This window comes from Hypanus sabinus, chromosome 18, assembly GCF_030144855.1.
Source record: "Hypanus sabinus isolate sHypSab1 chromosome 18, sHypSab1.hap1, whole genome shotgun sequence".
Taxonomy (NCBI): Eukaryota; Metazoa; Chordata; class Chondrichthyes; order Myliobatiformes; family Dasyatidae; genus Hypanus; species Hypanus sabinus.
The window spans coordinates 26,844,114-26,869,071 of NC_082723.1; the positions used below are offsets into that span (position 1 = coordinate 26,844,114).

General features: G+C 39.2%; 1 protein-coding gene across 4 annotated transcripts in view; it reads left to right on the forward strand.

Annotated features, from left to right (window-relative positions):
* The window catches only part of LOC132407433 (nuclear receptor subfamily 6 group A member 1-like), a 297,024-nt gene that overhangs the window by 93,754 nt on the left and 178,312 nt on the right, over positions 1-24,958 (forward strand). Inside the window, exon 1 of one of the 4 annotated variants that reach the window (XM_059993927.1) lies at positions 8,443-8,519. The exons of the other annotated variants lie outside the window; for them this stretch is intronic. The gene's annotated coding sequence lies outside the window, so the exon portion shown is untranslated. Of the gene's footprint in view, positions 1-8,442; positions 8,520-24,958 lie in introns of those variants that run through there. 4 annotated transcript variants of the gene reach the window in all.

A 24,958-nucleotide genomic window follows, 5' to 3' on the forward strand; every position in this document is an offset into this window, starting at 1 on the left:
TTTCATAAAAACATGCAGACGTAGTTGAGGTTCAGTTGTTGTTCAGGTTTATCCGCGAAAATGAGAGTTTTCTGGACAGGACCTACAGTGAGGTTGTTACACCGAGGATACCGGAAGAGAGAAAGTGGGTGACGATGAGGAAGGAAGGGATGCTTGAAGTACAGGAGACCCTAGGGGATGTACCTCTTGTAAACAGGTTCACCCTCTTGGAAGTTGTCAGGTCAGAAGATACTGCCAGTCTGAGAGGCGGACAGGTCTGCGAGCCGAAAATTGGTGCAGAAGCAGAGCTGAGGAGTCAGACATCAGGAAGAGCCGTGGTAGCAGGGGGCTCCATAGTAAGAGGTATTGAAAGGGGTTTCTGTAGCAACAGGCGAGATTTAAGGATGGTGTGTTGCCTCCCTGGTGCAAGGATCCAGGATATCACGGACCAATTGCAGGGAATCCTCAAGGGTGAAGGTGAACAGCCGGAAGTGGTAGTGCATGTCGGCACAAATGACATCGGGAAGAAGAGGAAGGACATTCTGCAGCAGGACTTCAAAGAACTTGGAAGAAGGCTGAAAAGCAGGACTTCCAGGGTGGTTATCTCTGGTTTGCTTCCAGTTCCTCATGCTGGAGAGGGCAGGAACAGGGAGATAATGGATCTGAATGTGTGGCTGAGGAACTGGTGCAGGAAGTAAAGATTTACATTCTTGGACCACTGGGATCTGTTTTGGGGTAGGGATGAATTGTACAAAAGGGACGGGTTGCATCTTAATAGACAGGGGACCAGCATTCTAGCAGACAGGTTTGCCACTGCAACATGGATGTGTTTAAACTAAGTAGTGGGGGGAGGGGATGAACTGGAAATATAAGGATGGAGTTAAAGGGAAAGTGAAAATAAGAAAAGTTAAAAAGGACAACAGAATCAATGGAGTAGAAAGCTCAAGAAGAGATCATACAGTATGGCCAAGAGAAATAGGAATTGATATGAAATGAGAGGGGAGTAACGAATTAAAAGTATTATATATGAATGCACAAGGTATAAGGAATAAAGTAGATGAGCTTGAGGCTCGGTTGGAAATTGGTAAGTACGATGTTGTGGGATTAACAGAGACATGGCTTCAAGTGGGCAGGGCCTGGGAAATGAATGTTCAAGGATATACATCTTATCAAAAGGACAGACTGACTGGCAGAGGGGGTGGGGTGGCTCTGCTGGTGAGGAATGATATTCAGTCCCTTGCGAGGGGGGACATAGAATCAGGGGATGTAGAGTCAGTATGGATAGAACTGAGAAATTCTAAGAGTAGAAAGACTCTAATGGGAGTTATCTACAGGCCCCTAAACAGCAGTCTGGATGTAGGGTGTAAGTTGAATGAAGAGCTAAAATTGGCATGTTGCAAAGGTAAGGATACAGTTGTCATGGGGGATTTCAACATGCAGGTAGACTGGGAGAATCAGAATGGTACTGGACCCCAAGAAAGGGAGTTTGTGGAGTGCCTCCGAGATGGATTCTTAGAACAGCTGGTACTGGAGCCTACCAGGAAGAAGGCAATTCTAGATTTAGCGTTGTGCAATGAACCGGATTTGATCAGGGACCTCGAGGTAAAGGAACCATTAGGAGGTAGTGACCATAATATGATATGTTTTAACCCACAATTTGAGAAGGAGAAGGGAAAATTGGATGTGTCAGTATTACAGTTGAACAAAGGGAACTATGGAGCAATGAGGGAGGAGCTGGCCAAAGTTCAATGGAACAATACCCTAGCAGGGAAGACAGTGGAACAACAATGGCAGGTATTTCTGGGAATAATGCAGAAGGTGCAGGATTGGTTCATTCCAAAGAGAAAGAAAGATCCTGATGGGAATAAGGGGCGGCCTTGGCTGACGAGGAAAGTAAAGGACAGTATAAAAATAAAAGAGAAGAAGTATAACATAGCAAAGATGAGTGGGAAACCGGAGGACTGGGAAGCTTTTAAAGAGCAACAGAAGATAACAAAAAAGGCAATACGCCAAGAAAAAATGAGGTACGAAGGTAAACTAGCCAAGAATATTAAGGAGGATAGTAAAAGCTTCCTTAGGTATGTGAATAGCAAAAAAATAGTTAAGACCAAAATTGGGCCATTGAAGACAGAAACGGGTGTATTAATTATGGGGAACAAGGAAATGGCAGACGAGTTGAACAGGTACTTTGGATCTGTCTTCACTAGGGAAGACACAAACAATCTCCCAGAAATAATAGTGGCCAAAGGAACTAGGGTAAAGGATGAACTGAAGGAAATTTATATTAGGCAAGAAACGGTGTTGGATAGACTGTTGAGTCTGAAGGCTGATAAGTCCCCGGGACCTGATGGTCTGCATTCCAGGGTACTTAAAGAGGTGACTTTAGAAATCGTGGACGCATTGGTAATCATTTTCCAGTGTTCTATAGATTCAGGAACATTTCCTGCTGATTGGAGAGTGGCTAATGTTGTCCCACTTTTCACGAAAGGAGGGAGAGAGAAAACAGGGAAATATAGACCGGTTAGCCTGACGTCAGTGGTGGGAAAGATGCTGGAGTCAATTATAAAAGAGGAAATTATGACACATTTGGATAGCAGTAGAAGGATCAGTTCAAGTCAACATGGATTTATGAAGGGAAAATCATGCTTGACTAATCTTCTGGAGTTTTTTGAGGATGTAACTATGAAAATGGACGAGGGCGATCCAGTGGATGTAGTGTACCTGGACTTCCAGAAAGCTTTTGATAAAGTCCCACATAGGAGATTAGTGTGCAAAATTAGGGCACATGGTATTGGGGGCAAAGTACTGACATGGATTGAAAATTGGATGGCTGACAGGAAACAAAGAGTAGCGATTAATGGGTCCCTTTTGGAATGGCAGGCTGTGACCAGTGGGGTACCGCAAGGTTCAGTGCTGGGACTGCAGCTGTTTACAATATACATTAATGATTTAGATGAAGGGATTAAAAGTAACATTAGCAAATTTGCTGATGACACAAAGCTGGGTGGCAGTGTGAAATGTCAGGAGGATGTTATGAGAATGCAGGGTGACTTGGACAGGTTGGGTGAGTGGGCAAATGTATGGCAGATGCAGTTTAATGTGGATAAATGTGAGGTTATCCACTTTGGTGGCAAGAACAGGAAGGCAGATTACTATCTAAATGGAGTCAAGTTAGGAAAAGGGGAAGTACAATGAGATCTTGGTGTTCTTGTACATCAGTCAATGAAAGCAAGCCTGCAGGTACAGCAGGCAGTGAAGAAAGCAAGAGGAATTGAGTGTAGGAGTAAAGAGGTCCTTCTGCAGCTGCACAGGGCCCTGGTGAGACCCCACCTGGAGTATTGTGTGCAGTTTTGGTCTCCAAATTTGAGACATTCTTGCTATTGAGGGATTGCAGCATAGGTTCACAAGGTTAATTCCCGGAATGGCGGGACTGTCATATGTTGAAAGATTGGAGTGACTGGGCTTGTATACACTGGAATTTAGAAGGATGAGAGGGGATCTGATTGAAACATGTAAGATTATTAAGGGATTGGACATGCTGGAGGCAGGAAGCATGTTCCTGCTGATGGGTGAGTCCAGAACTAGAGGCCACAGTTTAAGAATAAGGGGTAGGCCATTTAGAACAGTGATGCGGAAAAACTTTTTCACTCAGAGAGTGGCAGGTATGTGGAATGCTCTGCCCCAGAAGGCACTGGAGGCCAAGTCTCTGGATGCATTCAAGAGAGAGTTAGATAGAGCTCTTATAGATAGTGGGGTGAAGGGATATGGGGAGAGGGCAGGAACGGGGTACTGATTGTGTATGATCAGCCATGATCACAGTGAATGGTGGTGCTGGCTAGAAGGGCCGAATGGCCTACTCCTGCACCTACTGTCTATTGTTCAGACCAAATATCAGAATGGGAAACAAATGTGATCTGAATGACTTTGAACAATGAATGATTGTTGGTGCCAAACAGGGTGGTTTGAATATCTCAGAAACTGCTGATCTCCTTGTATTTTCATGCACAACAGTCTCTAGACTTTATAGGGAGTAGTACAAAAAAAAAATCCAGTGAGCTGCAGTTCTGTGGGTGAAAACACCTTGTTAATGAGGAAGGTCAGAAGAGAGTGGCCAGACTGGTTCAAGCTGACACGAAGATGACAGTAACTCAAACAAACCATGTGTTACAACAGCGGCACGCAGAAAAGCATCTCTGAACACATATTGAACCTTGAAGTGGCTGGGCTACAGCAGCATAAGACCATGAACATACACTCAGTGGTCACTTTATAAGGTACAGGAGTCTTTGTAAAGATTGGCACTTAACGTAATCTAAATCAGGAAGTGCAAGTTAAAATACTGAATTCAATGTGCAGTCATGTGCTGGTAACAAAATAAAGAGTGAAAGACGAGATTGAGATATGAAAAAAGTTATAAAAACTACTTTGTGTCCACCAATTAATAAGAAGGAATAACATACAAGTCTATCTTAAATGTCAGAGACTTAAGCAAAAATTAATTTGATAACGTATACCTCATCCTCAATTTGTCTGTCTAATAGATGTTAAATAATTAATGGATAAATTGTGCAGCTTTGTCTCCTCTATCTAAATATTTGGTTACTGAGGAAGTTGCTGCAAAAGTGAAGTTTCTGGAAAAGCAGGACAACCCGGATGTCAGCTGAATTTCACATTTAACTACGAATCTGAAGGTGCAGAATTTGCTGATCCATTTGGTCAGTAACTAAGTTCTGATTATGGTAGCAATTGCACGATTTTCCTTAAAATCAAGGCATTATTTAAAGTCCATTATGGACTTTTTAATTAACTGAAACATTGATATGTTTTTTAAATTCTAGGACTGCTTCTTTGTGCTGCCTTGTGTAATCGAAAAAAAAATCATGATTTGATCTGTAGTTTGTATTGAGTTATGAGCAAGGTTGTAGTGATGTCATGTTATCTAATAATTTCTGTAGGTAATGTGAAATCTTAGGAGGAAGCCATGCTGTCCATTACGCTGACTCTTTGAGCTATCCAATCAACTTCACATCCTGGCTCTTCCCCTGCAATTTTTGTGTTTCTGTATCTCTGTTTGCTTTTGCATTTGATTCTACCAATTGTTTGGGCAGAGGATTACTGAACAGATCAATTTGTTACGGAAAAAAAATGTTCTTCATTTCACTTGGCTTAGCTTAGTGAACAACTGCTTAACAAATCTGCTAATTGCAATATTTTTCTCTATTTACCCAATTAAAACCTCTTATAATTTTGAACACTCCTTAAATCACTTCTTAATCTTGTTTGCTATTAAAATAACAATCCCTCTTGAATCTGCGCATAAATGATGATACCTCATCCTTTAGTAAACTAATCTAGATGTTGGATGAGAATAGCAATAGGCTTAACTCTGATGACCCTGTTGTAGAATATCAGTTGCAACTCATGTAGGATGACGAGTTTGGTGCCAGAGAGCTGCTGCTACTGGTAGAACCTTACTGCAGCATGAGGCTGGTGAGAAAATTGTAGCAGGAGGGATTGAAAAGTTTTTTAACTTTGGAGTTTAAAAAACCACCAGCCAAGCTGGAAGTTGGTATAGTGGTGTTCCTTTATTTTCAATCACTCTTCCTTAAATATATTAAGTTTTCCTTTGGACTCCTTAATTTTATGCCCATAATAATTTTTATAATGGTAAAAAATCTGGTCTCCTGAAGCAAATATAGCATAGTTGTACTTTTTAGTGACTGGAGAGCTGACACTAATGTATCAAAGACGATCATTTCCTGTTCGTTACAGACCCCTCTGCATGTGCTTGGTAACCTGTTTCAACTTTTGTGTTCCTGTGCTTGTAATTGTGTGCTAACAAATCGCCTTTGTCCACCAAATCAAATGGTGGCTGGATCTGGCGAATTGCTGTCTGGTTTGTATTCAAATCCAGGTAAGGAGTCAGAGTCATGGAAGGGTCTGGGGCAGTCCAGCAAATAAATCTGGTCAATTTATGGCACCTTGATAGAATTTCTTATTTAACTGTTTAGGACTGCTCAATCTAAAACTTTATTAGTATTGTGTGTAAGCATTTGGATATTTAATGTACATCTAACTTTTACACACACAAAACAAAAGATGTGATTAACAGTTTTCAGATGTACAAGATGTAGAGAAAGATGGAGAAGGAATCATTATGTGCTGTGTTTGATAGCATAGATTACCAATTAAAACTCTAAGCAATTTAAAAACTTCTTAACAAATTAAGATTTGCCTCTACCAGTGCTTGTGAAAAACAATCATTCCAACTTTTATTTCCAAAACCTATTAAGAATTTTATTATTGATCTGATAACAATTCAGCAAATTTTTAGGACAGCTAAAACAGCTGCTAAAAATAGTAGGAAACTGACTCAATACCTAAAGTAATTTGTAGTCTATTAATAATTTCGCCTTTTAAGCAGCTGTAGTAAAAATTGAGAATTATGTTGTCATTTTGATTAAACAGTAACAGGATGATAAATTTCTATTGATGGACAGTTCTAATATTTTGAAACTATTCCCATTTCTGTTATAAAACACTGTAGTATGTTTATAGATAGTGCTTTTACTGTTTCCCAATTCTCAGTTGAAGTTGTTTTAATTTGGGTTTCTTTAAAAACTGTAAAATTAATATTCTTCATATTTTAGTCATAGAACAAAATATTAAATAACCCTTTGGCTTGATGAAAAATTTAGTTTCAAATTCACCATTACTTCAAGGCAATTACTGATAGACTTTAAAATAATAATGCGTGCTTGAATGACTTTACTGTTTCAAATATTAACATTATTAACATTAATGTGTGCTCAGAGTCATTCCAAAATAATGTCCTGTATCCCAAACATTCAGCTTTTGTTCCTATGCAATATTGGCTTGAAGAAGAAAATTTTTGCTTCTCTAGGCTCATGTTATTATTTTTCACTTCTGAGAATCTTTAATTTTAAATTATAAGATAATCTACATCCAATTTTTTGTAATTTATGTTTACTACTTAATGTGTGTATGAATATTTTTGTACACCTAGAATAATTATAGAAAAATTGCCAGTATAGCAATGTTTAAAAAAAGAACTTTGGTATAATTTTCTTTATGCTTTACGATGTATATCTCAGCAGAAGCTTGACATATCTTTTATGTTCCCTTTTTTGTCTCAAACTCAGACAGCTTTTGTGAGTAGCAGTGTGCGGATTAAAAGCTTTTAGACAAAAGCAGGCGCGACTTAGAAAAAAAAGCATGGAGTATTTCCTGTCACTCAACACATTCCTTTTCACTCCCCGCGGGAAAAAAAACTATCACTATTTTCAGTGTTCCTGTATTAACTACATTCTGAGTTTAAATATATTTTTAAGCAATAAAAACGTATTTCTTGAAGTACAAGTAAATGAAACTAGTAATCTTTTTTCCCAAGGCAAGTCAAGCTCATGCATGAGCACCTCACACATCCATTTTTTTCTGCACAGCAGCTGGCTGACCTGTCTCGTCCACTGATGGCCTATTGAGCGACCTGGACTGTCTGGTTTTGGCTTATGCCTTTGTCCATGTCTGGCTGAGTTCCTCTCTGTCTATATTTGTTTCACTAGACCCTTAGGCAGTAATAGTGTTTAGTTACTTGAAGATAAAGAGTTAGAAACAGCACTAGGCTTATGCGATAAATTAAGTATCTGTAGCAAACTCTTTAAAAGTTATAATTTGAAAGCAGAAAACTTTAACAATTTTCATAGTAATAAATCATGATTCTTAATCCATTCCATGTGCATATTTTTTCCAAAAGTGGTACGAAGAGTCCTTTAGCTCAGAACAAAAGAGCACGTGCTGAAACAGGACTTCAGATACAGCAACAGTATTCGACCAAAATAATTTTAAAACCCACGTCCTCAGCATAACCTTTTGCATCCTTTTTACCTCTGGTTAGTAACAACAAATAAAAATCTTACCCAACAGAGAGGGAGATCACTCTCGGAGCAACTTGCATTACGTCAGGCAGAATGTTGGATCTTTGTCAAAATTGTTGCAATTACTGTAGGAAGGAAGACGACTTCCCCACAATTGAAACTAAGTTTTAAAAAAAAATGGAATTATTGTTGTCAGCTGGCTTGTACTGTGGCCCGAGGTAGAGTTAAGGCATGAATTTTGCTAGCATATATCAGCAGCTTGTGAGCCTCCCAGACAAGGCATTGATCAGCTCCAGATTTCCTTACAGCCCCTGTCTGCTTCACTGAATTGAACTATATATGACCCAAATGATGGACAGGAGCAAATTTAGTCATGTGCGGTGCTGGGACACAGACCATTCGCTGAGCTCTGGCAGTTTGGAGGCTGGCTCCTGATTGGGCCAGACCATGATCATTGAGACGTGAAGTCCTTGCCATTCAAACGCTGTTATATAGGGATGGCTGTTTGGGTGTCTGGCTGCCAGCAATTGTCATAGAAAGCTCTTAAGTAATTATTTTCTCCCTTGTTGGAATGTACTGCATGAGTAAGGAGAAACTTGGCTTTGCTGTCATTCCTTTAGACGAATGCTGTATGGATATAATAAGGTACATTTTTAGAGGAGGGAAAAAGATTAATTATCTTTTAAATTTTAATAGTAACATTGTCTTCTGAATATAAAGTTTGTTTTAAAGGTAATAGCTGGATTCCATTTGTGAAGTTGTTTTAAATGGATAGCTTTTGTTTAATAAATCTTGTGAATTTGTGCAAGTTGACTTCAAAAGAGAAAATTGCTTTGTTTCTGGAGTCAAAAACCATGCTTTTCAGGATTTTAAATACAACTTTCACAATTGGGTTTTCTAAAAATTACAGGCACATTTTTCTGATAAGCACATTGGTGTACATAAGCGATGTTTTGTCAGTTCAGTTTTGCTGGGTGAAGCTGTCCATTTTCAAATTAAAAATTCTGTAGATTACAATGTTAACGGATCCATTTTCATAAAGGTTTATTCCCTTACGAAACAAATTTAAATTAAACATGCCTTTGTCAAAATGTTTTTCATGTTTACTGTCATTCAACTAACATTATTGAACAATTTCTGCAAAATATATTTTTAAAATCTTTAAAATCCAGACTTAAAAATTTCACAGAAAGATGACAAATGTTTTTCTTTATTTTGCAAAGGTAAATTAATATTTTGCAGGAACTTTAAAAGAAAAACTTTGAAAATCTAACTTAAAATATTTAAATTAGTGCTGATGATAGTTTTATGTAAATTACATTTTCTGAAGCATATTTGGTAGTGTTTGGGGTGATAAATAAGTTTTTGTGGGTTGTTTTAAATATTAAGTTAACTTGCAAAAGGCATTCAGAAAAGCCGTTCTTCAAAGACAACTAGATATTCGGATGAAAAACGTTATTTCCATGTAACCCTTGTGTTTCTTACTTAAGAATGAAACAGATTTAATTTTAACTTTGGATGCGTAGCTAAGTCATGGGTAGTTAATTGCATCCCATTTGAAATATTTGATACTAGAAATGTGCAATAATCGTGCATTATACGAAAAACCTTGGGTACGTTGATTGAACTTCTAATAAAAATTTTTTGAATCTCTTGATTGAAATATTCTTTTTATGCCATAATTAGCATGTAACTGCCAATATAGTAACCTCCAAAGTGTAGTGACATAGCATTCAATCATACTCACAGTTGAACACGGCTTCTACTAGCTTGCCAGAAATACTGGGCTTGGGAATTTGGTTCTGGTGTTTTTAGGGCACTGGGAAAATGGATCACAAATCTCTAGCAGTAATGGAATTTGCATTTACAGCCAAAATATTCAATTTTACTGTATGGTTATTTATACTCTTTGGAACACACAACTGATTTTATTTCAATTTAAATGAACAAAGAATCATGCCATTTTCAGTTATTTTGATTGTGAATTTGTCTCATTAAATACAAAACCACAGTCCACATATAGTTATTTTAACTTATTCTAACATGGAATTAGCTATTTTAAACAAAGTCTTATTGCAGTGACAAAGGCCAAATAAATTAATCTATTGGAAGTCGAGCAAAATATGTTAGATTGACCTTTTTAAATCACATTTCATATTTTCAGTATCTTGTGCTTATGGTTTAAAATGTGTATCTTTTCTACAGTTTTTTAGCTTGATGTCATTCCTTGATGTACTGCACTGCAGAAATTTATTTAGCATCAATCGTTGAATTAATTATGTTATGTATAGTGGTTCTCTTTCCTGCTCCCACAATCATAACTCTCATTCTGGTTTCAGATATTATTGTTGTTAGATCCTCCTGTTACGATATGGCAACAGTGTATATAGAGTTGAGACAGGTTTTTCTTATAAACAAATAAACATTTATTTAAACTCTGCTCAATAAAAATGAAAAGTAAACAAATGATTAACTTAACCAGAAGTTAACTGTTATACGGCAATTCGAACAGTTCTTAAAGCGATAAATGCAAACACAGTTCTTAAAGTGATAAATGCGAAAGTCCGAATGATTTATACAGTCAATTAGGAGAGACTTCCCTTAAGTAATGAATTCCTGGACAACGTGACGATACTGCTGATCCCAGCCAAAATATGCCTTGCCCGAAGGATTCACGATGAAGGAAATAAAAATGGCTTGAAGGAACTGACCTTTCCCTTGGTGAATAACACTGCGTCCAACCCTTTCTGCTCTTACAATGTAGGGGCTATCTCAGATGCAGGTTACTATTTCCGGAATAAAGATCCAATAAGGACGACCCTGTATTAAACCGCCGACGACACCAACTTTACTCGATTCTTCGGGTTTCCGTACTTCGGTAAATCTTCTCTCTCCAATACTCAGACTTAAAAATTAAATTGAAGTTACATCAAACGTAACTGGCAGTGATTTTCAAAACTGCTGGCACAATGACAATGTACCTTACAGTAAGAATTAAAACTCCAATTTAAAACAAATCTGTGTCATGAAACAAAATACGCAGCACAACGGAGTAACGGAGGACTTAAACAACGTCCCAACAAAACTCCTGCATCACAGCAGGCTTTCCCCGTTTTATACCTGTTGGAACAGGCCATCACATGACCTCACTGGTGGTAAAATTACATCATGTGACCTCACTGGCGGGAAAATACTTCACCTCACCATCACAAGACCATTACGTCACGCTCACCAGATACTGACGAGGTATGTAACACCTCCCTCCCAAAAAAATTTTAATCTGTCAAGAGCAAAATTTTAACAACTATTTACAAAAAAAACATATATATAATCTACAACATACACAATATACATAGTATATAGCACCTTCCAAACTAATTTACAGTAGGAGTGTTACAGATGTTAAAATACTACTCCATAAAAAATTACATTGTACATTCAACATCTAGATAAACAGTCAGCAATCACATTACCTTTGCCTTTAATATGAGTTATCAAAGTATAATATACTCCTGTAACATCAAACCTTTGTTGCTAAATTGGAGCTTGATTTATTTCCTTAACCATTTTCCTTAACCAGGCCCAGTCCTACAACATAACCAAGGATAGTCGCAGTGGCATGACCAAATTCACTTTCAGCTAAGTTAATATTTAAGTTAGCTTTTGAAAGCCTTTCAGATAGTTTCTCCACCGCAGTAATATGTGCTTCCCAAGTATCATTTCCTGTAACTAAATCATCAATATAGGCATCTCCAACATCTACATCATGTGAAGCTACTATGGTTCTTATAGGAACGTCTGGAAATAAATCCCTATATTTAAGAATTAATTGCTTCATCCACTGCTTCTGCTCTGGCTGTAAATGAGCTAATTTCTCATCAATATTTTCCAGAATTGAGTTTGGTAATCGGGCAGAAATAATACTGGGTTTAGAATGAGTTTCAGATGGATCATACATTAAGTTCCTAGTGAGTTCAGATTCGTTATTATTGACCACAACGGTCATAGTAGCAGACTGTTTCTCATAATATGGTTTTACCATATTTATATGGCAAAGCTGGATTGGCTGTCTTCTATCTGGTGTTTTTAATCACATAATCCACATAATTAACTTTAGGCATAATTTCCTAAGGACCGTGAAATTTAGCTTGCAAAGGAGTCGTTTACACCGGGAAAAGAACCAACTCCTTATCTCCAGGCTTAAATAACCTCATCCTAGCTTCTTTATCATATTAGGTTTTCATTTTCTCCTGAGCCAGTTTTAAATTTTCCCTGGCCAAGCTACAAGCTTTATGTAATCTACCCTTAAATTTTAAAACATAATCCACCAAATTAGTGTGTACCTCTTTATTAATCCATTGTTCTTTTAATAAGGCCAAAGGTCCTCCAACTCTATGCCCTAATACAAGTTCAAATGGACCAAAACCTAATGATACCTGTACTGACTCCCATACTACAAATAGAAGTAAGTGTATGTCTTCATCCTAATCATTTTCATTTTCTACACAATACGTCCTAATCATAGTCTTGAGGGTAGAATAAAACCTCTCTAAGGCTCCTTGCGATTCTGGATGGTATGCAGATGAGGTAATCTGCTTGGCTCCCAGTTTATAAACTATCTGTTGAAACAATCCAAACATAAAATTACTACCTTGATCAGATTGTATTTCCTTAGGCAACCCAAAATAAGTAAAGAATTTTATAAGAGTCTTTATTACAATTTTAGCTGTTATATTCCTAAGTGGTTTTGCCTCTGGAAACCTAGACGCAGTGCACATTATGGTCAATAAATATAGATGGCCAGTTTTAGTTTTTGACAATAGGCCTACGCAATCTATAATAATTTTAGAAAACAGTTCACCAAATGTGGGAATAGGTTACAGTGGGGCCACTGGAGTAACTTGATTAGGTTTAACCACAATTTGGCAAGTATGACATGTTCTGCAAAATCTCGCCACATCTTTTCTCAAACCAGGCCAGTAAAACTGTTCAAAAACCTTGTTCAGTTTTCTTCACCCCTTGATGTCCACCCAAGTGCACACTGTAAGTTAAAGTTAAAATCTTATTCTGATAAACTTTAGGATCAACTACCTGGTGAACAACCTTCCATTCATCACTTGCAGGAATTGTAGGTGATCTCCACTTCCTCCTCACTCCTTTCTCAAAATAATATTCTACTGGCACCTTATCAATTTCACTATCCGGGAGAGCTTGTTCCTTTAATTCAATAATCTCAGTCTCTACTCTGCTGTGCTATCATCTCCTTCCAAGGAAGAGACAAATCTCCATGGTCAGACTTACTCCAAGAATCTTGATCAAACAATGAAGGTAAGAAAGTTTCTGACATATCCTCAAAATTCGAATCCCGAGTTGAACAGTCATGGGTAACAACTTCATCCTGTACATCAAGCTTGTTAGCCATAGCTCGAGTTACAACATGGAGGAATCTGTGTTAGAATCCATCTGTGGTTCCTCTGACTTTATCTTCAAGTGCACTTCAGGAAAGACTTGTCCATCTGCTAACTCATTCCCCAACAATAGAAAAACATCATTCACAGGTAAGCTGAGTTGTAGTCCTACTTTAACGAGTCCTGTAACTCACCCTGACCTTAAATTTACTCTATGCAAATGTACAGGCATAAGGGCACTCCCAACACCTCGTATATAGTTTACCTCACCTGTGTCAGACTCATCACATTAACATACTGTCTAACATCAGTGATCGAGAAGCTCCAGTATCCCTAAGGAGTTTTATTGGCACTGGAGTGGATCCCTCTTTCAAGGATATAAACCCTTTGGTTATAAAATGATCATATCCCCTTTTAACTTGGTCAGACTCTGGCAAAGCTTCATGTGGATTTACAGGTGTCAGTATGCTGCACACAAGCATCTGGGACTGCTTCATTCTTCAGTTGGAAACAGTTAGCTATTAAGTGACCAAGTTTCTTACAATAATTACAAATGGGACCAAACTGTCTTTCCTTCACATGTTTTCCTTCATCCTGACCTTTCTCACTAACTTCTGATTTAATCTCTGGTTTACCCTGACTCTCTGTGCTATTTTTCCTTTTAAAAGTTCTACCCTGAAGGAATTTATTCTTGTGGATTAAAGTATACTCATCAGCTAATTTAGCAGACTCCTGCAATGTAGCAGTGTCCCTCTCATTTAAGTATGTTCTTACTTCAACAGAGATGCTCCTTTTAAATTCCTCCATTAAAATCAACTCTTTCAATTTATTATACTCTCCATTCACATTTTTAGAGGAAATCCATCTCTCAAAACACACAGCTTTATCTTAGGCAAATTCCATATAAGTTTTTTCCAAGAATTTCTTCAAATTTCAGAATCCTTCTCTATAAGCTTCTGGAACCAGTTCATATGCTTTCAGTATATGCTTCTTCACAATATCATAATCAAGTGCTTGCTCAGCAGTTAAAGCTATATAAACTTCTTGTCCCTTGCCTTTAATTACACTCTGTAATATCTCTGGCCATTTTTCTTGGCCACTCTAAAATCTGAGCAACGGTTTTGAAATGTTGGAAATATTTATCTACTTAATGGAGGAGCTAATATAACTGTTTCCCAGAACCAAAGGACTGATTCTCAGACTTTAATTTTGCCATCGCAAGTTCAAATTCCATCTTTTTATTTGCTTCTTTCTTCAAATTCCCTCTATTTATTTGCAGCATCTAACCAATTTAGTTGCAAGTCAACTTCCAATCGTTTCTGTTTTAACTCAGCTTCCATTCTAAGCATTTCTAATGCTTTAATTGCTGTAACTTCATTTGTTCGATTTGCAATTGCATTGTCAGGTTACCTCTGGGAAACATATCTAACACCGCTTCATCAAAATCACCTGACTCTGCATAGTGTGATGTAATTTTTCTCTGAATTACAGGCTTTGTGGTAGTCTTCGAAATACCCTTAAGTTCCAACCTGCTAGCAATCTCAGATACATCACTCTTTTTCACCTTCGCTAATAACTTCGGGTCTGGCAATGACAGAAAGTTGTCAGTATTCATTGTTGCCGAATACCACCAACAAGCCAATCAAACAAACGAATTAGGAATTGCCCTTTTCCAAATCGGATTAATAATTAAGCAAGCACTTAAGCTCAAAAATGGAACAGATCCTGGACAAGCCCTCAATTGTTACAATACAGCAACAATGAATATAGAATTAAGACAGGTTTTTTAATAAACAAATAAACATTGTTTAAACTCTGCTCAATAAAAATGAAAAGTAAACAAACGACTAAACCGGAACTTAACTGCTATACGGCAACTCGAACAGTTCTTAAAGTGATAAATGCGAAAGTTCAAATGATTTATACAGTCAATTAGGAGAGACTGTCTTGAAGTAATGAATTCCTGGACAATGTGACGTTATTGCTGATCCCAGCCGAAATATGCCTTGCCTGAAGGATTCACAATGAAGGAAATAAAAACGGCTTGAAGGAACTAACCTTTTTCTTGGCGAATAACACTGCACCCAACCCTTTCTGCTCTTGCAATGCAGGGGCTGTCTCGGATGCAGTTTACTATTTCCGGAACAAAGATCCAATAAGTTCGACCCTGTATTAAACTGCTGACGACACCAACTTTACTCGATCCTTTGGTTTTCTGTACTTCAGTAAATCTTCACTCTCCAATACTCAGACTTTAAAATTAAATTGAAGATACATCAAATATAACTGGCAGTGATTTTCAAAACTGCTAGCACAACGACAATGTTCCTTACAATAAGAATTAAAACTCCACTTTAAAACAAAACTGCGTTATGAAACCAAATATGCAGCACAACAGATTAACGGCAACTTAAATGACGTCCCAACAAAAACTCCTGCGTCACAGCAGGTTTTCCCTGTTCTATACCTGTTAGAACAGGCCATCACATAACCTCACTGGCGGGAAAATTACATCTTGTGACCTCACTAGCAGGGAAATACATCACCCCATCACAAGACCATGCTCACCAGATACTCCCGAGGTATGTAACACTCCTGATTCTAATATTTATCGTTGATGGACTCCTATTTCCAATCTATATCAATTATATCTGAAATCAGAATGTGAGTTCTGTTTGTGGCTGATGACGTCCAGTTCTGCCTCAAATCTCCTTTGTCAATCTCTTCACTAACTTTGAGTTGTTTGATTCAATGTTTGATGAGAACAGAATTTTTAACTAGGGAATTTTAAATCATTGCCTCTGGTTTCAGTTGCAAGCTCTACTTTTAACTCATGGACACAGTCCCATTTTGCTGTTGTCCAAGGTTGAATGGATTGTTAGAAAACATGATTTCCTTTTTGACCCACTTCTAAGCATTGGACCGCATTTCCTTTCCACAAGTAAACTGGCCACTTCCACTGTGTTGAAGCCACTCATCTTCATCACAGCCTCCTCTCATCTGCTGCTAAGTTCTTCACGTAGTCATAAAAACATAATTCCAGTGTTTTCAAGCCCTCATTTTCATTTTATGTAAACTGGAATTTGTCCAAGACTTTTTAGTGCCCCTTATCCAAACTCATGCCAGATCCCACTCATTTTTCACTCCTCTACTTTTAACCTACATTAACTCTTGGTGTATCCTTGTAGGTTGTAGGACCTTTTTAAATTGCAGTTTGCTTCCTTGGCTTTATTAATTGATGAAAAGTGCAAATGCCAGAGAGCTCTGCCAAACTTTTACTAAATCTTAGTTGATCATTAGCTGGTAGATTCTGTTAAATCTTGACACATGCCCTAGGAAGTTTGACAGATCATGGATAAAAAGCTGAGTTGCTAGAATGCTCCCCCCCCGCCCCCCCGAGAAGAGTTATTTTGGTTGCCTGTTGTGTAACTGGGTTAGAGAAACCAGTGTTATGGAGGTAATTTTTAAAAAAAGGAAATGGAGCTATTGAAAGTCATGAATGATTTGGAGTACAAATACAAAGGTACAAATACAAATACAAAGGCACAATCGTTGCCAGCCAGAGAGGGCAGGATTAAAACTGTCTAAAGACCAAGAGGCAGCAAGTTCTGTATTGGAATGCAGTGCCTGAAAGGGTGAATGTAGATTCAAAAGAGAATTGGATTAAAAACATGGAAGGGAAAGGTCTAACTAATAGTCTATTTATACCAAGGAGTAGCAATGGCAAGATAGGCTAAATAGCCTTAGTCTGTAACTATATTCCTTCTGAAAACTGCAATTTTCAGTACTACTTAAGACAGGGCTTCTGTCTAAGTCATTGTATTTCCAGTTCATTTACAGCTCTTATTATTATTCCAGGAATTTAACTTAGAACATAAAACAGTATGGCACAGGAACGAGCTCTTCAGCTCAAGCTATTGTGGCAAACTAATGACATCTAATTAAACTAATCATATTTGCTTGAACATGTTCATTTTTCCCTCCATTCTCTGCATATTCGTTACTTTTAAACACATCTATGGTATGTGCCTCCACTACCAGGCATCATATTCCAGGCATCCATCAATCTCTGTTTTTAAAAAAAAAATGTCTGCACATCTCCTTTGAATTTCCCCCTCACCTTATGTACATGCCTTTATGTATTAGTCATTTCAACCTTGGGGGTGGGAGGGTTGTGAGAAGAGATGTTGGTTGTCTTCTTTATCCCTGCCTCTCATAATCTTACGAACTTCTATCAGATCTCCCCTCAGCCTCTGCAGGTCCAACTTGGTCCAACTTTGTCCACCCCTCCTTGTAGTACATGCTCTCTAATCGAGGCAGCATCCTGGTAAACTACTTCCGTGTCCTGCGCAAAGCCTTTATATTGTCCCTCTAATGGGATGAACAGAACTCTAGATGTGTCCTAACTCAACTCTTGAACTCATTGCCTAACTAATAAGGCAATTTACCACCCTATCAACTTGTGTAGCCACTATCAATGACTTGAATTGCATGATTTGTCTGTATGTCAGTGCTCTTAAGAGTCCTGCTACTAACTGTGTACTTTCTCTTTACAGTTAATCTCTTAACATGCATCACCTGTCTGGATTAAACAGCATCTACTATTTCTCCACCCATATTTGCAGCTGATCAATATTCCACTTTAACTTTGTCTATCTTCTACACAATCCACACCACCAGTCTTTATGTCTTCTGCAAACTTACTGTGCACCCATCCACATTTCATACAAGTCATTTATATACATCACAAACAGTAGAGTACTTGTATGGATTCCTGCAGAGCGGCACTACAGACCTCCAGCCAAAATAAAGCCCATTGACTACTACCCTTTGTTTATTTACAAGCCAATTCTGAATCCAAAAGGATGCCATGCATTTTAATCTTTTGGATGAGCTTAAAATAAGGGACCTTGTTGAGTGCCTCACTAAAATCCATTTATCCATTGCATGACCTTCATCGATAACATAGAAACATAGAAAACCTACAGCACAATACAGACCCTTCGGCCCACAAAGTTGTGCTGAACATGTCCCTACCTCAGAAATTACTAGGCTTACCTATAGCCCTCTATTTTTCTAAGCTCCATGTACCTATCCAAAAGCCTCTTAAAAGACCCTATCGTATCCGTCTGCACCACCATGGCTGGCAGCCCATTCCATGCACTCACCACTCTCTGAGTAAAAAAAACTTACCCCTGACATCTCCTGTAAACCTACTTCCCAGCACCTTTAACCTGTGTCCTCTTGTGGCAACCATTTCGGCCCTGGGGAAAAAGCCTCTGACTATCTACACAGTCAATGCCTCTCATCATCTTGTACATCTCTATCATGCCAAGTTGATGAATAACCTTCATAATTTCCTCAAAATTCTCTTTCAAGTTACTGAGTTACGTCTTGCTCCACAGAAACCATGCTAACTGTCTCTAATTTGGTCATGCTTTTCTAAATGCTCATAAATTCCCTCTGTCACTTCACTACCACTGACATGAAATTTACCATTCTAATTTCCAGGATTACCCCTATTTCCCTGGAACAAAGGAACAATGTTAGCTACTTGCTAGTTCTCCAGGATTTTGTCTGTGTTTAGATGACACATAGATTGCTGGGGCCTTGACCAAGATCTTATCTCTTGCCTCTCAATAACCCAAAATGACCTGGAGAGATCTACCTTAAGGCTCTCTTCAAGAGATCTTGCACCTTCCTTTATCACACAATTCCCTGACATATTAGCATGTTCTACACTGATCTCCCTATTCTCCAATTCCTTTTCCTTGGTAAATTCCGTTGCAAAGTATTCATTTAGGACCATATCCACTTAGTCCACCTCTAGGCACATAGTCCCTCTTTCATAAGTGGTCCAACCATCTCCCTAGTTATCCTCTTGCTACTGATGTGTATATATAGAATGCCTTGGGGTTCTCTTTAATCCTACTTGCCAAGGACTTTTCATGGGTCCTCCTGACTTATTCTCTTCAAGTTCTATTTTAGTTTCTTTATGTTCCTCAAGAACCCTGTTCAATTTAGTTTCCTAATCCTTAGATATCCTTTAGGTTTTTTTTGTGACTATTTCACATCCTCCTTTGTCATCTGAGGTTCCCTTTCCTTGTCCATCCTTTTTGATTGGAACATGCCAGTCCTGTACTCTATGCAGTTGGTCTTTTAATAATCTCCTCATGTCATGTCAGATTAGTGTGAAAGAAATAGTCTAAGGTAATAATTTCTATTCTATTTCCACTTGTATCCTTTTATCAGCTTAATGTATTTTACTGGAATTACACAGCACTTAACAATTCTACATCATGTATTCTCTGTAAAGAATTGGGCTAGTCCTTCAAATACATTATCTTCAGTCCCATTCTGATTTTCAGTCCTGCCTGCTAAATAATGTCAGGATCACTCAACAACACAGCTGCAATACTGTACTGCTATAAATAAAGTATTGCAACTAAAAATGTTCAAGAAAGCCAAACATAGCAAAACAATGGATTATGAAATTTACCCTTGTTCCTCGAGCTTCACAGTTCCTGCATGATGCCATGTGAATTGGCATTAGATTAATTCAGCTAATGCATGGTTACTGAATTGAATAACAAAGCTTTGTTTGCTCATTTGGTAAGATTCACTATTCAAGGACATCCCTTAGCTGAGAGTTCAATTTCAAAAATAAAACAATTAGAATTTGAGCTTTCAAAATTTAATACAAGCTGACACTGCTAAAGCAAATAGTTCTACTCCCTGTGTTTTGAAACATGACGGTGCATGAAGTAATATTAGTCAAGAAGGGGTCTTGTGAGTATAAACCTGTTAAGATGGTCATTTCAGGAGGGCACAGAGCGACCACTCCCTGCTGAACATCGACGGCTCCTTGGTAGAGATAGTTAAGAGCACCAAATTTCTTGGTGTTCACTTGGCGGAGAATCTCACCTGATCCCTCAACACCAGCTCCATAGCAAAGGAAGCCCAACAGTGTCTCTACTTTCTGCGAAGGCTGAGGAAAATCCATCTCCCACCCCCCCATCCTCATCACATTCTACAGGGGTTGTATTGAGAGTATCCTGAGCAGCTGCATCACTCCCTGGTTCAGAAATTGCACTATCTCAGATCGCAAGACCCTGCAGCAGATAGTGAGGTCAACTGAGAAGATCATCGGGTTCTCTCTTCCCGCCATTATGGACATTTATACTACACGCTGCATTCGCAAAGCAAACAGCATTATGAAGGACCCCACGCACCCCTCATACAAACTCTTCTCCCTCCTGCTGTCTGGGAAAAGGCACTGAAGCATTCGGGCTCTCATGACCAGACTATGTAACAGTTTCTTTCCCCAAGCTATCAGACTCCTCAATACCCAGAGCCTGGGCTGACACCTTACTGTCCTATTGTCTTGTTTATTATTTATTGTAATGCCTGCTCTATTTTGTGCACTTTTGCAGTCCTGGGTAGGTTTGTAGTCTAGTGTAGTTTCTTTTCTGTTTTTTTTAATGTAGTTCAGTCTACCTTTTGTACTGGTCCTGAAAAAAACCGTCTCATTTTTACTATGTACTGTACCAGCAGTTATGGTTGAAATGACAATAAAAAGTGACTTGACTTGAATGACCCCAACTTATTTATGCATCATTGTCTTTAGACTGGCATCTTGAAAGATGTTACCTCAGTGAGATATTTAAAAGCGCATTCCTTACTGTAACTTAGAGTGCGATTTAATGTTCACAACTATTTTATATGTTTACCAGGACTGATAAAACTCAGAATAAAAGAGCTGGTAAGCCAAGCTTCATTTTATAATACCATTTGTTGATCCTGAGGAATGGGTGTGCTAACCCAGCCTCTTGAAGAAGCTTTCATCTTCCCATTGTAAAATTGCAATTTTTATCCTTCCCCCTCAACCCCCAATTCTCCTTCATCTCTCCATTCTGCAATTTGGTTCCATGCTCCCCTCCCACTGTAAAGCAACGTCTTACTCTAACCCTCCTATAACAGACCATCTTCTTTACATCTTGTCTGATCTCTTGCTTACTCCCCCAATCAATAGCTGCTCTTGCATCTTCTCAATGCCCTCTTTCCCCTTTCAACCCCCCACTCTAAACATCCCCCATTATTTTCTGATGCACTAAAACCTCTATATATCAATTCTCAGGTTTTCCCACTACTGTCTGCTCAACAAGCTAAAGCTAAAGTTTCTGATTACAATTTTTTTTTGAATAAGAGGCTAAACAGATCTCTCAGGTAGATATCATAGATCCTGCAATGCTATTTGGACTAAGAAAAGAACAGTACAGTTTATCCCTATGCTCTCTGAAATGGACCATTCAGTTGTTCCAAAGTCACTACATTAAAAAGAACAATAATAAAGTAGTTAAGACCATTTAGTATCAACCAGTCTAGATTCAAGCATGGCATGTTGCACTGATTGACCTTACAGAACCCTTCCCACTAACTCCTTGAAGCTGTTGACTGTTTGGGAGAACCATCTTGCAGATTAGTCGACCAAAAGCCTAAAATATTTATTTTCACTGAATCATACCTTTCAGCAAATACCTCACACTCCTCTACATTCTTTCTCCTGACTAGGACACACACACAAGTGCTTGATAGTATGGTGATATACCATTGGGAGAAATTGGGTGTTGTGTTCCTTGACCCTATTAAATCTTGTGACATTTTCTTGGATCCTGGCAAGGAAACCATAACCTGGTTGCTGTGTATTTCTCTCTTCTTCCCCCCCCCCCACCTCTGACAAATTACACCTTAAACAACAACTGTAAGAAGAACTGAGTGTAACAAGCAAATAATGTACTCCAACTTTAGTGTTTATGGTCAAAGATCACTTAATAGCACTGGTAATTAAGCTGCCCAAGTCCTGAAGGGCGTAGATGCTAGACTTGGTCTATGGCAAGTGATAAGCAAACCAGCAAGGGAAGAAACATATGTGACACCCATTTGCTATTGCAGATGTCAATATTGATAGGAGTGTGTGTCATACTGTCTATTAAGAGAGGGTTCCTTCTGTGAATTGCTGCAGTGATGCTGTGCTAATAATCTGATGACTAATCAAAAATTTATGATACATTTGTAGTTTAAATTCATTTGTTCAAATTGTGGACAAGGTATTAAATGAAGTTCAGGGACAAATTGCAATATTATTTTGCTGCTAATTCCAACCCTGCTGTCACTTTCATGGGGTCTATCTGATTTTCTTCCTTTTCCTTTTGTGATGCCATCTATATCTTAGGGGGTAGATTTGTGACCAGTATCTATGACAGTTGACCGCTATCTTGACTATGTCTCCTCCTTACAAACCTGTTTCCTGTAAGAACTGGTCCCTTCTCTGTTTCTCTCTTTAATCCCCTCTCCATAGCATGTGTTCTAATGGCATTAATGAGACTTTCCATACCAGTATTTGAGATGCCTTTCTTTAACCATGGTTTCACCTCTATAATAGATAACAAGTCTCTTGGCTTGTATTTCCACACCTTTGCTCATAATCCTTTCATCCTGGTTGTTTTTTTTATCTTTTCTGATCTTTTATATACACTTCCTTGTACTCTGTATTCTTCTATGTAGAAACTAATAAAAATATTGGAAAAGAAAGAAAACTGCCTCTGACATCTCTCCATACTTCCCTCTAGTCACCTTAAAGTTATGCCCCTTTGTATCAGCCATTTTAAAGAGATGTTTCCTCCAGATAGTCTCTTCTATCTTCACCAACCATTTCTTGCTTTTCCACACATCTGCAGGAGATGCAACCTGTTTTTCTATTCATCCCTTCCCACAATTCATGAACCCAAACAGCCCCTCCAGGCGAAGCAGTAATTAGAGTTGCACAGTGGTGCAGCTAATTGAGCATATTTTTTCAGTGTATACAGTAGATGAATTGTAGAATCTGAGTGATAGTTAATGGAGATCTGGTATTGAACAAAATGGTTTGATGGTTTGTGTGGACGCTGGGTCGATGGGCCTATTTCTGTGAATAATACCTCCCATAAATCATTTGCACTACCGTTTTTGTGCATTGCGTTCTGTGTTTATCTAGGGGATCTTCCACATTGGAGGAATGTGGATTGAGTGACAGAACACCTCAATTCAGTCTGCAGTGCTTGCCCCCACCTGTCACTTGAATTCTCCATTTCTTACCTTTTGAACTTTGTGGATCATTAGGCTCTTGTCTGGCCAGGTGCAATGTAGCCCATGTGACTTATCAACTAAGATTAATGAGCGATTATTTCACTCTCTCATAAGCGAAACCATTTATTACCTGGACTTTATCTGTCCGCTTTTTCTACCCCTACACTACTGATGAGTTAGCGTATCTTAATTTTGAATGCTGCATTTACACCAACCCTACTCTACCCATCATATTCTTCCCACATTCCCATTCACTCCCACTCTGTTCCCTTAGTGCCAATTTAATGCATAGTATTCTGACTTCCCTAGTTTCATTGTTGTAACAGCACCTTTTCCAGCTCACTATTTGCATATGGTGACACTGTGGCGACCCATTTCCTAGCGTATCCGAACCGATTCACAATTAGATAGCCTACGGGGGTTTGCGAGCACAGAGCTTTGGAGCCTCTGCGCCATGGGGGGCCGGTTGACAGAGGCTTAAAAGTGAGGCTGAAGTTTTCGAATAAAGTTTTTTCCTTCGACTGCAGTTACCGACTCCGTGTCGTAATTTTAGCGCTGCGTGTAGCACACCGCTACAATTGGTGACCCCGACGGTCCAAACGATTTTTGGACCAGAAATGACCGACGCCGCCTCTGTTCATGCGGTTTCGTTGAAACTGCCAGGTTTCTGGACACAGCGCCCGGACCTATGGTTCCAGCAAGCCAAAGCCCAATTCCACGTTCGCCAGATCACCTCAGAAGACACCCGCTACTACTACGTGGTGAGCTCCCTCGACCAGGACACAGCGGCCCAGGTCGCGGAGTTCGTACAGTCGCCCCCGGCAGACGGCAAGTACACGGAATTCAAAGCCCTGCTCCTCAGGACTTTCGGACTCTCTCGGCGTGAGCGGGCTGCCCGTTTACTGCACCTGGATGGCTTGGGCGACAGACCTCCATCGGCTTTAATGAATGAGATGTTGTCTCTCGCCGACGAACACACACCCTGCCTCATGTTTGAGCAGGCATTCCTGGAGCAGCTGCCCGAGGACATACGCCTGCTGCTGTCCGATGCGGATTTCGGTGACCCCCGGAAGGTGGCAGCCCGTGCGGACTTGCTGTGGAACGCCAAAAAGGTGAGCGGGGCGTCCATCGCACAGATCACCCAGCCACGTTCCCGGCAGCAAACCAGTCCAGGCCCGGCCACAGAGCCCGCCAACCCCCAGCCCAATGAACACTGGTGCTTCTACCACCAGTGGTGGGGCGCAGAAGCCCGCCGTTGTCGCCCGCCCTGCAAGTTCCTGGGAAACGCCAGGGCCAGCCGCCGCTGATGGCTACGGAAAAGAAAGAAAACTGCCTCTGACATCTCTCCATACTTCCCTCTAGTCACCTTAAAGTTATGCCCCTTTGTATCAGCCATTTTAAAGAGATGTTTCCTCCAGATAGTCTCTTCTATCTTCACCAACCATTTCTTGCTTTTCCACACATCTGCAGGAGATGCAACCTGTTTTTCTATTCATCCCTTCCCACAATTCATGAACCCAAACAGCCCCTCCAGGCGAAGCAGTAATTAGA